The following is a 12,572-nucleotide window of genomic DNA, read 5'->3' on the forward strand; positions in this document are numbered from 1 at the left end:
TACAAAGTACATACAAAGTACATGTATGAAGACACGAATTGGCGTCAACATACTTTATATACACAGAGATATAAAAATTGTGCTGCATACACGTAATAATTGTAATGCATTCCACTGTCATTTTTTTAAATCAATAAAAAAATAATTCAAAATTAGAAAGCCTTACTACAAAGCATACTCAATAAGATATTTCCTAAAAAAAGATAAAAGAATTAAAGTGGAAACCAATAAAGGGAGGAACTACACTAAAATAACAGTGAATCAATGGAGAAACAGATTCAAATTAGAAGACGAAGTAAATCAAAATAACAAGAAATAAAAATCTTATCTCCATAATAGCATTGAATGTAAATGACATCAACTCCTCAATTAAAAGACACAGACTGACGGATAAGATTAAAAAGCAAGGCCCAACTATGTGCTGTCTTCAAGAGACTCACCTCAAAAGCAAGGACATATTCAGACTGAAGAGAGGAGAAAAAAATATACCATTCACATGGATCTTGTAAACAAGATCCTCCTATCAGATAAAGTGGACATTAAGTCCAAGTTAATCAGAAGGGACAAATAAGGACATTTCATGCTGCTTAAGGGAATGATAAATAAACAAGACATAACAATCGTGAATATTTATGCCCCAAACAATAGAGCATCTATGCACATCAAATAAACTATTCTCAATTTTAGGAATCAAATAGACCATAGCAAAATAATACTGGTTGATTTTAACACATCTCTCTCACCACTGGATAGATCTTCCAAACAAAACTTAAATAAAGAAGATATAGAACTAAAAAATACAATGAATAATTTAGACTTGACAGCCATAGATAGAATATTTCATCAGCAGCACATGGATCCTTCTCTAAAATAGACCACATCGTAGGCCACAAAGCAACTCTTAGCAAACTACAACACATGACACCTTGCATCCTCTCAGATCACAGTAGAATGAAATTAGAAATCAACAATAAAATAAAAACTAGAAGCTACTCGAACACCTAAAGACTGGATAATATGCTATTGAATGACGAATAGATAGCAAAAGAAATCTGGGATAAAATTTAAAAAATACTTAGAGGTAAGTGAGAATAGTGATACAGCATATCAAAATCTCCAGGACACTGCGAAGGCAGTGCTAAGAGGAAAGTTCATTGTATTGAGTTCACTCCTTAAAAGAATAAAAAATTAACAAATAAGTAACGTAACATTACCTCTAAAAGCCCTAGAAAAAGAACAAATCAACACCAACAGCAGTAGAAGACAGGAAATCACTGAAATCAATGAAACTGAAAACAAAGACATGATCCAAGAAAAATCAACGAAAAGTTGGTTCTTTGAAAAAAGTCGATAACATTCATAAACCCTCAACCAAGTTGACAAAGGAAAAGAGGGAGAAAGTTCAAATTACTAAAATTAGTGATGAAACAGGAAATTTCACAAAGGACATTACTGAAATATACATGACAATAAGAACCTGTTTGAAAATTTATACTCCAATAGAAAATCTCGAAGACATCAACAAATTTCTAGACATGTATGATCTACCCAATCAGGAGGGCATTCATAATTTAAACAGATGAATTTCAAATAATGAAATTGAAGATGCCATCAAAAGCCTGCCAAGAAAACAAAGTCCAGGACCAGATGGATTCTCAGTAGAGTTCTAGCAGATCTTCAAAAAGAACTAACAATCCTCCTCAAAGTATTCCACGAAAAGGAAATGGAACAAACCCTTCCAAAAGCATTCTATGAAGCTAGTATGATCCTGGTATCAAAACCTGATAAAGACACATCAAAGAAAGAAAATTTCAGATCATGAATGCAAAAAAAATTTTTTTTAATAAAATACTGGCAAATCACATACAAAACATACTAAAAAGATATGCACCATGATCAAGTGGGGTTCATCTCAGGGATGCAAGGATGGTTCAACATATGGAAATAAATAAACTTAATTCATCACATCAATAGATTTAAAGAAAAGAGTCATGTGACTATCTCAATTAAACAAAATATAGCACCCCTTTATGTTCAAAACACTAGGAAAAACTAGGGATACTAGGAACATACCTCAACATTGTAAGCGCAAGTCCAACATCATTTGTAATGGAGAAAAATTAGAAGCATTCCCTCTAAAAATTGGAACAAGACAGGGATGCTCTCTTTCACCACTTCTATTCAACATTATCCTTGACACTCTAGCCAGAGCAGTTAGAATAAAGAAATTAAAGGAATACAAATAGGAAAAGAAGAACTCAAAGTATCCCTATTTGCATATGACATGATTCTATATTCATAAGACCTAAAAACTATCAGAAGACTTCTAGAACTCATAAATGAATTCAGCATAGTTAGCAGGATATAAAATTAACACCCATAAATCAATTGCATTCCTAAACATCAGTAATGAATCAACTCAAATAGAAATTAGGAAACTATCCCATTTGAAATAGCTTCAAAGAAATTAAAATATTTTCGAATCACTCTAACCAAAGTGATGAAATACCTTTATAATGAAAATTATAGAACACTAAAGAAAGAAATTGTAGACTACCTTAGAAGATGGAAAGATATCCCATGCTCTTGGTTAGGCAGAATTACTATCAAAATGGCCATACTATGAAAAGCATTATACATATTTAATGTAATTCCTATTAAAATTCCAATGCATTCTTCATAGAAATAGAAAAGGCAGTCATAAAATTCATTTGGAAAAATAAGAGGCCCAGAATAGCCAAAGCAATCCTCAACAAGAAAAATGAAACAGAAGCATCACAATACCTGACCTTAAACTATACTACAGAGCAATAGTAACAAAACAGAAGGTATTGGCACCAAAACAGACACATAGACCAATGGTACAGAATAGAAGACACAGAGACAAACCAACGTAAATACAGTTTTCTCCTACCAGACAAAAGTGGCACCAACATACTTTGGAAAAAAGATAGCCTCTTCAACAAATGGTGCTGGGAAAACTTGAAATCCATAGATTTTTTTTTTTTTTAATGAAATTAGATACCTCTCTCTCACCCTACACAGAACTCAACTCAAAGTAGATCAATGACCTAGGCGTTCAACCAGAGACCCTGTGCTTATGAAATGAAAAAGTAGTCCCTAATTTGCATAATGTCAGTTTAGGAACCAAATTCCTCAACAAGACTCTGAAAATACAAGAAGTAAAATCAAGAATCAATAAATGGGATGGTATCGAACTAAAAAGCTTCTTCGCAGCAAAGGAAACAATAAGAAAGCGAAGAGAAAGCCTACAGAATGTGAGAAAATCTTTGCCACCTGCACCTCAGATTGAGCATTAATCTCCAGGATATACAAAGAACTCAAAATAGTTAAAACCAAAATAACAAATAATCCAATCAATAAATCAGCAAATGACCTGAACAGACACTTCATAGAAGAAGAAATATGATTGGTCAAACAAACACATGAAAACAATGTGCAACATCACTAGCAATTAGAGAAATGCAAATTAAAATTACACTGAGGTTTTATCTCACTTTTATCTCAGAATGGCAATTATCAAGATTACAAGTAGGAATAAATGTTGGCAAGGATACGGAGGAAAGGGTACACTCATACATTACTGGTAGGAATGGAGATTGGTGCAACCACTCTGGAAAGCAGTATGGAGATTCCTCAGAAAACCTGGATTTGAACCACCATTTGGCCCAATTATCCCACTCTTAGGTTTATACCCAAAGGACTTAAAATCAGCATACTACAGTGATGCAGCCACATCAATGTTCAACAGCAGCTCGATTCGCAATAACTTAAGCTATGGAACCAACCTAAGTGCCCTCAAATAGACAAATAGATAAAGAAAATGTGGTATATACACACAATGGAATATTACTCAGCCATAAAGAATGAAATCATGGGATTCGCCAGTAAATGTATGAAACTGGAGGCTATCAAACTAAGTGAAATTAGCCAATCCCCCCCCAAAAAATCCAAAGGCTGAATGTTCTGATATGTGGATGCTGACTCATAATAGGCAGTAGGGGAAAAGAAGAGTGAAGGTTCACCAGATTGGACAGGGATTAATGGGGGTAACAAAGGGGGACTGGAATGGGAAGGATAGGAAGGTTACGTCTGCTTGATTCTACTATGTTCATGTGTGCATACACAACCAGTGTAACTCCACATCATTTACAACCACAAGGACTTACACTTACTTACACTCCATGCATGTATATGTCAGAATACATTCTACTGTCATGTATAAGTAAAATGAAGAAATTAAGGGAGAGAGAGATAGATACACATTGGCCCCAGATCTCTCTCTTACTGGCTGTAGGTATGATCTTAAATCTAGCAGAGGGATTTAAAGAAATCAAAGCCAGCCTAGACAGGTGGTGGGGTAACTGATTGCTGGGAGCCATTAGCCAAGTAGGTATGACAATTTCCTTGCCAGCGTACCCCCATGTTGCTTAGTGGAAGGTGACCTTGCTCAAGGACCAGGGCGGATCCGTGTTTAGGGTGTTCCCGGTTTAGGATAATCCGAGTTTAGGGCGTTGCCGGTTTAGGAAGATCATTCCTGCCGGGAATAGGGCGTATCCTGCTGCCTGAGTTCCTCTTGAGTTCTTAGGGATTCAGACAGTATTTTTGGGAGACAGAAGCCCAGTGGAGGTGTGGATTTGGGCAGAGAACGTGAATTTCCCCAGATGTGTTTGTAGAAGGCCGGTGTGAGATCGGGAATAAAGAATTGCTGTTTGAATCTACAAAGCTGTGAGTGGCTCGAGATTTGTGCCCAGCCAGACTGCGGCAACTGACTACTCCTTGGAGAGGAAAGGAAGTGCCCTAAGACCTCAGAGAAGCCTGTCCAAACCTCAGCTGCTTCATATTTAGATGGAGATACCAAAGAACAGGGTGGTCACCGGCAAAGAAACATCTGTGCAGACCACCCGACTATAAGACTTTTCCCAAAAAGTCAAAGAGGTGACATCCTTTTTCAGTTTTCCTGAGCAGAAGAGGGTTGCAGGTGATTCCCAAAGGCCTCTTTCCACTGTGGATAAATCTAACCAATATTCAAGAAAGACACTATGTTGTGTGCACGTATGAATGTGCCACAACAAATCCCATCACAGGAACAACTATAATACACAATAAAAAATGTGGAAAGATATGAGAAGCCCATGCCTAGATTCAGGGGTTTCACATACCTCTGCAATCAGAACTGAGTCCCTAGCTCTGATCATAAGTAACTCAGACAAGTCTCCTAACCTCTCTGTGCCTAGGTGTCCTCAGCTGAAAATCGACTCTTTAGAATTCAATGATAAAAGTAAAATGTGAAAATTCTTTGAAAAGACAAAGCAATGTCAACATGTAAGGCATATACAAACACCGGAAGATAAAACGAAGACTTTTAAAGCCAGAAGGTAAAATATCCAAAGAAATGATAAAGAGAAAGGAGAAGGATTAAAGATACACTCCATTTTATGATTTACGTATCTCAACATATTCTGTGTAATATTTATGCAAGCACTTGTGAAAAGTTCAGAAGTCATCTTATACAGTGAGTTCGTCTATAATACCAGGTCTCACCCTTGATCTACTAAATCAAGGTCTCTGGTGAGGCCCAAGAAAACCTGCTTTAATAAATTCTAACAAAGCTTACTCACAAAAATCAACAGAATCAGTTCTAAGAAACCTGCAACAGTGCCTTGTAATCACACATCATCCTGGGAGAAGTGTAGCCACTATGATCATTAAGTAGAAGGAGGATGGTCAGCCAGATGGTTGGCAGGCAGTGCTACTGTCTCTGCTTACCCAAGATCCCAGGAAAGCACGTCACATCAGGGCAGAGAATGCCATGCTTGCAGTGAGATACACCCAGTTTACAAAAACTCGCAAGGGGCTTCAGAAAAAGAAAACTAATCTAGTACTTCCAAGAATTCACCCCTTCAGTCTTGCTAACTCAAAACAATTACATCTTATAATGGTCCACTACAAACCTAAAAATGACAAATATGAGCATATGCATGTGTGTTGGTATGTGTGTTTTTATGTCTTTTACAAGTCTTTTACCTCCATCCACCTCCTGTATTCCCACGTTGATTGCTAATGAAATAATAAAACATTTCCCCCCATGTCCTGCTGAACCAGAATATCTAATATGTAAAGTAACCAGAATACTTTTGATAGTACGGTTGGAAATTGATGCTGAATACTCTTTTGTGGATTTAGCAAATTAGGCAATTATGGGCAAGTCATGCCTTACATGAGGCTTCCAGGCAGTTGAAATGGGAGGAGTCGAGCTTAAATCAATCACAGAGCCCACCAATTGTCCTGGACCAAACATCCAGGTTACAATCTATAGAACCAGGTAAGAGTCGACCACCTGGTACAGAATCTATGTCCAGAGTCTTCCAATCCTCAGACCTTCCATGAGGCAACCTAAAGGTCTGGATCCCACCTCCTAGTCTTCTCAATGATTGGCTGCATGATAGGATATGTAGCCAACTTCTCTGATTTACACTTTCCTTATCTGTAAAATAGTGCCCAAAATACTGCAAACCTAATATTCCTATGAATAATAAGTTTATGTGGGCCCATTATGTTTATCAAAACACAATACCTGGCACACAGTGAGGACTCAATTAAGGTGTATTTAATGTGGGAAAATACAACTTCATTATGGGTTTGGTTTTTTTAAACTGGGGATTAAACCTACAGGTACTCTACCACTAAGCTACCGCCCCAGCAAACCACTCCACCCCCTACTTTTTTAGGGTCTTACTAAATTGCTAATTCTGGCCTTGGACTTGTGATCATCCTGCCTCAGTCTCCCTAGTCACTGGGATCACAGGCGTTTGTCACCATGCCTAGATCATGCTTTCGATCATATGTGCAGTATTAGTCAAATGAACTATAATTTACTGAAGAAATTGGATTCAAATTTGAAACATTATGGGAAATATACGAAATAGCCCTCAAATAACTGTTAAGCTTGCTCAAAGCTGCACAGCTCTAGTGAACCTACAAATATTTGATATGGTGTCTCACTTGAACTTTAATCCTTTGGTCCCAAGGCCCCTGGCTTCAACTTTTTCGCTATGTACCTCGTAACAGGGACAGAGAGGATCTTGTCTCTATTCCAGTTTGGCTAAGCTCATAGGCTGAGAGAGACCTATTCCTATACTTGAAAGGGTGCAGAGGATCCCCCTCATAGTTTCATATTCCAACAACAAACTTGGTGAAACTCCCAAACTCCTTTTCACAAGTCCCTGTGTGAAGGAAGAAGGATGTCTTCTCTGTAAATCAGAGAATAGAAACTATTCAGGAGCCTCGAGTTTTCTTAGAGAAGCCATTAAATCCAACCGTAGCTGTAAGATGATGGAGGGAGGGAGGTGGGGAGAGGGGGAGACAGAGAGAGATCAAGAATATATGATTCAATTTTCATGTCTTCAAAATGCAGTTTGAAAACCACCATGTCAGAATCACCAGGAGGACTTTGAGACTCACTGATCTAACCATTGTAAGTGATTGATAATGCAAATGTCAGAAACCGATTCAAAAATCATTTCTCTAACACACAAAGACTCATACATGATGATCTCTAAAGGTGATATCTGTCGGCTCAATCAAGTAATCCCAGCACCAAAATGCTTCCTGTACATCCTGCAAATGTACATCCTGGAGGGGGATTCCTCTCCTCCTTTGTAAGGTGGATTCATGCAGCCGATTTTATTTTTCTGACAGATTTCCTTGTCCTCAACCATATTTCATTGCTTCTATGCCCAATTGACTTTGATGATGTATTACGAACAGAACAAAAAGAAAAAAAGATCTCCAGACCCTAAGCTTTATCTCATTCTTTTTCCCATTTTCAAGTCTGCAGGTACTACGGCTCTCCGTAGCTTCTCCATTTGTTTTAAGACCATTAAAAGAAAATGATCAAATATTAAATCTCTGGGCATAAACATGACAAAAGAAGAAAATGGATGACTTCTGGCACTCAATTGTAATATCATAGCTCTCTGGCATGCTGTACGCTTTTCAACCTTAAGCAAGAGACATTTGATGACTTTAATGACGTTCTCTTTATGAAACTTTTCCTTTTCTGTTTCCAAACTTCTGACTTTTTCCTTTTTATCTTTGGCTCTCTTACAGTGACTCAATAACATGCATGTCAAAGTTCCAAAGCCAGGTCACTCAGGTGATGCTCTGTTCCTGGTACCGGCACTCACAGCTGGGATGAGCTCAGTGTTGGATGCCTGCTCCCCGCAGACACCTCCACCCTAGACCCAAGAGACGCACACTGCTTTGGCTCCAAATGAGAATTTAGCTTAATAATCTTGTTACACAGATTAAGAAATTTCTATCCACATAGAATAAAATCCTACTCCTGCTCCACCATGGATATGAAATCTGAGTCACTTCTCTAAGCTCCCTTTTCTCCATCTGTAGAATGTAAGGGACACCAGGGCCCACCTCACAAGGTTATAGTGATAAACAGCACAGGGTTGGTACAAATCTCGGCAGTGGGGGCTGGCACACACCATGTGCTCTCTGATGGTGGGCCCAGAGCTGTGATGTCTGTGTTCTTGTCCTCCTCCTTCCCTCTGCCTCTTACCACGGTGCACGCAAGGAAATTCCTTTGGCTCTTCAGGTCAACCAGACCAATAGCTGGTCTTCAGCAGCTATGGAATCCACAGAGACACCATCCTGTTCATCACCAGTCTCCTAACTTTCCTGGGGCCTCTTCTCAGACCTCAATCCTATGGGCAGCTGCAGGTGTTTTCTAATTCACGCATTCCTATTACTCTGCGATCCCAGGTTGAAAAGTCCATGCAGAAAATGACAACGATGGTGTTTAAAAACCCCTTCCCACAATAAATGTATAAAGACTACTACGTAAGGAAACTTTGGAGCCATCAATTTAGGATTATACTGAAGAAAAATTAAACAGTCTTTTCAAACGGTCGAGGGAGTGAAAAATCACAATATTGAGGGACAGAATGATTTTTTTTTTGAGGACCAGAAAAGGGGTGAATATATAAATGATTACAATCTTATGACTGATATTTCTATAAAAATATAATCATTTACTAACTATATATAGCTGCGCTTTATAGGAGCTATAAAATAGTGACTCTACCTATGACCTTCCCTGATTTCATTTGGAGAAGGGTATATGAAATTTCAATATTGAGCAAGTATCATGTTTATCAAGTACAGGGCCATAATAACACCTGATTTTAAAAGGCTGACAGATGTGAAGATCATTGAGCCCATGTCCTCATGGACGTGGGTCAGCTGTGCCTTCAAAGTCAACACAACACACACCTTGCCCAACTTCCATCACCAGCATCAGGAGGTTCCACGCTGTAACTGTCTGTGCTTCTAAAAAGTATTCTCCATCTACTAACAAACATTCTACAGAAAGACTCATCCTCTTAGGCACACCAGTGCATAAGCAAGAAAAAGCAGTTCTTTTTCCTGCTTCTTCCCCCAAAATATTCCTATTTATCCCTTTGTCCACTCTGACAAAAAGCCCCGAGGTTTGCATGATATGAAGGTCTGGAAATTTAGTAGACCTGCATCTCAATGAGTTCAAGATGAAAGAACACTCACATATTCATTGCTTTCTTCTCCAAAATCCATAAACTCCCAGTCTACATTGTATGATTTTTAGCATCATACATCATCCCAATCACTTCTTTTCCTCCAGGGCTTCCTCATTTCAAAAAATGTAGCTCCCTATTTCTATTTAGCATCATCCTTTGCCCATGTCCGTCTCCAGGATGAGGAGTGAGTATGTGGTAGAGCAAAAAGTCAAATGCAGCTCCTTCTTTCACTGAATAGGGAAGTGGTTGGAGGCCCATCTACATCCCTCTAAAGGTGCCTACAGCGTGTGGCTCAAAGGGCTCTGTCCACATTCCTCTGAGAATGCCATTCTAGCCCGAGTAAATAAAAGCAAGTCAATATCCATGCTTATACCAACGTTTAGAAGTCTAAGTATTCAAAGGAAGCTGCCACCAGGGGTGTCCACAGCCCCCATGGGTAAAGGAGGCAGAGCCAGGGGAGGACTGGAAGGAGAAATGTGTGCCGAATGAAGGAACCCAGTCCTGCAGCACCCCAGCTTTCTTCCTGACCACCAACTCTTCAGTAAGCAGCCTCAAGGTACCACTGCTGACAGTGGTCACCTCAAAAAACTCCTCCTCCCAATTCTGCCTGATGGGACATCACTGCCTTTGCCAAGGCAGTGGGATACAATCAAATAGAATCATTCGATGACATTGGCTCTTTCAGTACTACAATGCCACTAAGAGTCTCATACTTACCAGGTGCTAGGGTGGTGGCACCATTTGAAAACCAGACACTCCACCCCACACACCCAGATTGGCATATGTAGGTAACACGTGCATTCCAAAGGTCACTGGGACAGAGAGTTCTCATTAATGATTACTGTGGCCTCCCAACTCTCCAGACTAAGTTTCTAGAACACAGATGTGTCATCCACTATCCTGATTCAATGGAGCTTTGACTTCATGTCAGGTCCTATTATTCCTCGTGATCTGCTTGCTCTCTGACCAGGCTAACTTATGAATGTTTGGACAGAGAACAGCAAAAGCAAGTGAATTTCATGTCTGCCTAATGCCATAGCTTGAGAGGTTTGTCCTGGAAAGTGACCAGCAGGCTTTCAAGCATTGAGCCCCCCTTGACCTTTCCCCTTGCAGCCCATGAGTGCTCCCTATGCATATCTAGAGTAAACCCAATTATTTCTTTTCCCCAGCTGACCTGCTCCTGACATCTGGAAGGTGAACAACTTCTAATCCTGAAAAAAAAAAAAAAAAAAAAAAAAACCTTGGTGCACATCCAAAGAAAGCATAGCTTCTTCCTCTGGAAGATGCATCTTGCCATGCCAATCCTCCTAGCATTTTACTTTATCATCTTCTATCCCAACATTCAAATTTTTTAAACCAGTCTGGCCTAAAGAAGCATGACCTGACTTGGAAGCAAAGAATCTTCCTGTGCACTAAAGCAATCAATGTCTATAAGAACAGATATAGTTGACATACAGACACATTTCAATGTGCTATGAAAGGTGTCCTCCCACCTGAGCCCCTGGTTTGACTTCGGCTCTGACCCCACCCCAACTCGTTCATGTCCAGTCCTCCAAGCTCTCTCGTATTTAGTTTCTTCCTCTGTAAGTGCCTCTGTCTGATGCTGAGAGACACGGATGTATTTGAAGGTCTGGTGGGAAGGTGGGCTACAAAGAGAATTCCTGGAAGAGAATTCATAGGTGGCGCAGCACAGGCCATGACAAAACTCTGGGGACTTAGGAGTCAGCGCTGGTGCCCAGTGAAAGATTTGGGGCCCTGGGGCAAGGCAGGATCCTCCCAAGGAAACCACAGTAGTGACCCCTGGAGCAGCACGGCCAGTGAACACTGCGTGGGATCTTCCCAAGTCCATTCACGAGCACACAGACTCTTTGGGGATAACAAAAATATTTCAAGGGACTGTCCACAAAATAAGATCTAAAAGGAGAAGCAAGGACAACAGAACATCATGTGTGTGTGACTGTGACCCAATTCAACTTCCAGGCTGGTGTATCTTGGCTGAGTCACACCCGGGGGGGGGGAGGCAATCAAATTAATGCTGTAATTCTTAGCCTGAGAGCAGAATCTGTTAAGGGGTGTAGATAAAAGTAAAAATATAAAATACCCGATCCCAAAGATCCTGATTCAAAAGGTCTAGTGTGGGCACCTATATTTTTACCAAGTTTCATGGGTGATTCTAACAGACAGCCAAGGCTCAGATCAATTTGAATCAATAGTGTCAAAAACAATCTTGGCACCACATTGAGGATTTTAAAAAATATTCTACAAAATCATTTCATTTTTTAATTTTCCACTTGCATTTTTGCACATCTACTTTAAATTAATTTTCATGATCATTCAGTATGTGCATTCAGGGCTCAACACTGTTCATCTCTACTTTTCAACTTCAGTGCCTTTTACGTGTAAAAGCCCCCTATATGAAAGTAACCAACCTATAATATTTCTACATAGTTGTTCTCTTACAAGTCTCATTTCTTACCATGGTAAACAGTATTTCTGTAAATAGATTTCCCTTTATTCTTCATTATACCCAAATATATTTTAACCATTCCATTCAATGATTGATCATAGGAGTTTCAAAATTAAAAAAAAAAAAGATATATAAGAACATGTTAAAGAAGGAAACCCTACTGTGACAAAGTTAGTTGGTAGAGATCTGTCAATGCTTGGCTCTGATGCCCAGCTCAGAGAGGTATACAAAGAACTCCTGGAACTATTAATGACAAAATAATTTTTAAAAGATGTGTTCTCCACTGTGTTACTCCCAGTGATCTGGGCTCTCTACCAAACTGTCAACTCTCTGGTAAACTTCTTTGCCACAGTGCTTTACAAAGGCTCTCAGCATTGCATATACACGTCCTTTAGAAGCAATATACAGAGTTCTTAACCAACAGTGGCATTCTGTGTTATTCTTAAGAGATGCATTCTCCATTATGTTCTCCTTATGGTCTTGATCCCATGTAGCTGATCAGAAGAAGAACTCAA

The sequence above is a fragment of the Callospermophilus lateralis genome, chromosome 15 (assembly GCF_048772815.1).
Source record: "Callospermophilus lateralis isolate mCalLat2 chromosome 15, mCalLat2.hap1, whole genome shotgun sequence".
In the NCBI taxonomy this organism is placed as follows: domain Eukaryota; kingdom Metazoa; phylum Chordata; class Mammalia; order Rodentia; family Sciuridae; genus Callospermophilus; species Callospermophilus lateralis.